The sequence below is a fragment of the Danio rerio genome, chromosome 21 (genome assembly GCF_049306965.1).
Source record: "Danio rerio strain Tuebingen ecotype United States chromosome 21, GRCz12tu, whole genome shotgun sequence".
Lineage (NCBI taxonomy): Eukaryota > Metazoa > Chordata > Actinopteri > Cypriniformes > Danionidae > Danio > Danio rerio.
The window spans coordinates 18,684,384-18,685,813 of NC_133196.1; the positions used below are offsets into that span (position 1 = coordinate 18,684,384).

Consider the following 1,430-nt stretch of genomic DNA (forward strand, 5'->3'; position numbering starts at 1 on the left):
GTGTTTGTTTGCTTGGTGTTTTAAAAAAAAGTATTTACCTGATCGGTTTTATTTTATATTAGCTCACCTTCACCTTGTGTTACGCGCATTGAGAGATCGATTTAACGTAATGTGTGTACGTCCCCTTGTGGACCGATGGTGAACTGCAGCTATACAATATCCAATTCTTTATAATGGGTTCAGATGTCGTCTTTTATCCGTTTTCTTTTCTCTTCTACCTTTCTTTTGCCTTTTATGAAAATAATGAACATTTTGCTGACAACTCAAATATTAATAAGATCCTTCGATAATAATTAGGTCCATCGTTATTTTGAATGCTAGTTCGCACAATATGGCAAATTCGATGATCGCGAGGATTTAATATTATGTACAAGCTATAGCCTCATGAATTAAGAGTCTTTACACAACATGGTCAACATCATGTTATTAGCAGAGTGGCGCAGCGGAAGCGTGCTGGGCCCATAACCCAGAGGTCGATGGATCGAATCCATCCTCTGCTAAAAGCATTTTCTTAAAATTGCTTTTTATCACAAATATTACGGTTTGTAATGTGTTGTAAATAAATGCGGCAAATTGTAATCTCGAAGGTAATGTAGCCTACACTACTATAACAACCACCGTTACAACTGATTAAAATCTAAATAAAATGTGTACATTAACTATGTTGCTTAAAATAAACCTATAAAAATCTAATAAAATAAAATAATTATAAATGAATTATAAAAAACGTAATTTGATTTTTAAAAAGTTACACAAAACACATGTTTATTAATTTTATGTAACATTAAATAAAATAAATTATCTTTAAATAATATAAATCGTTAAATTAAATAAATAAATATTAACAAATTAAATAAAACTTAAAAACATATTTCAATAAGTTGCCAATGCAACATTTTTTATTAAATTGTTTAACATATGTTGGATTTATTTTAAACAAATATACACTAATTAGCATTTATTTAATACATTTTATTTTAGTTGTTTGTGCAAAATTCAACATTTTTGGTAGAAAATAACCTAATAATGTAATATAAATGAGTGGAACAGATATTTTTAAAATACCAACTAATAAAAATTGCACCAGAAAGGACATAAAATATACTAACAAGCTAAAACCATTTGCGGAGGAAAACATTTAATTAACTTAAATAGAAGGGTTGTGTGAAGCAAACAATAAACTTATATTTATTAGTTAAACCAAAGACTATATGGTTTAACATATTAACACTAATAGAAAAACGTATAAACCCACACAAACATATATATTTTTTAATACTAACTAGTAATAGCAATGACACAAAAGCACTCATTTTTATAATAATAAAAAAATAATAAATAAATCCAAATTAAAATGCTTAAATTACCAAAAACAGGGTAAAAAACTTATAATAATAAGATTGGGAACAAAAATTACACAAAGAAGCACA

General features: G+C 27.1%; 1 non-coding gene across 1 annotated transcript; it reads left to right on the top strand.

Annotated features, from left to right (window-relative positions):
• The first annotated feature begins 428 nt into the window (after positions 1-428).
• On the top strand, positions 429-500 carry trnam-cau (transfer RNA methionine (anticodon CAU)). The gene has a single exon. It is a non-coding gene; the product is annotated as a tRNA-Met (tRNA).
• Positions 501-1,430: the final 930 nt, after the last annotated feature.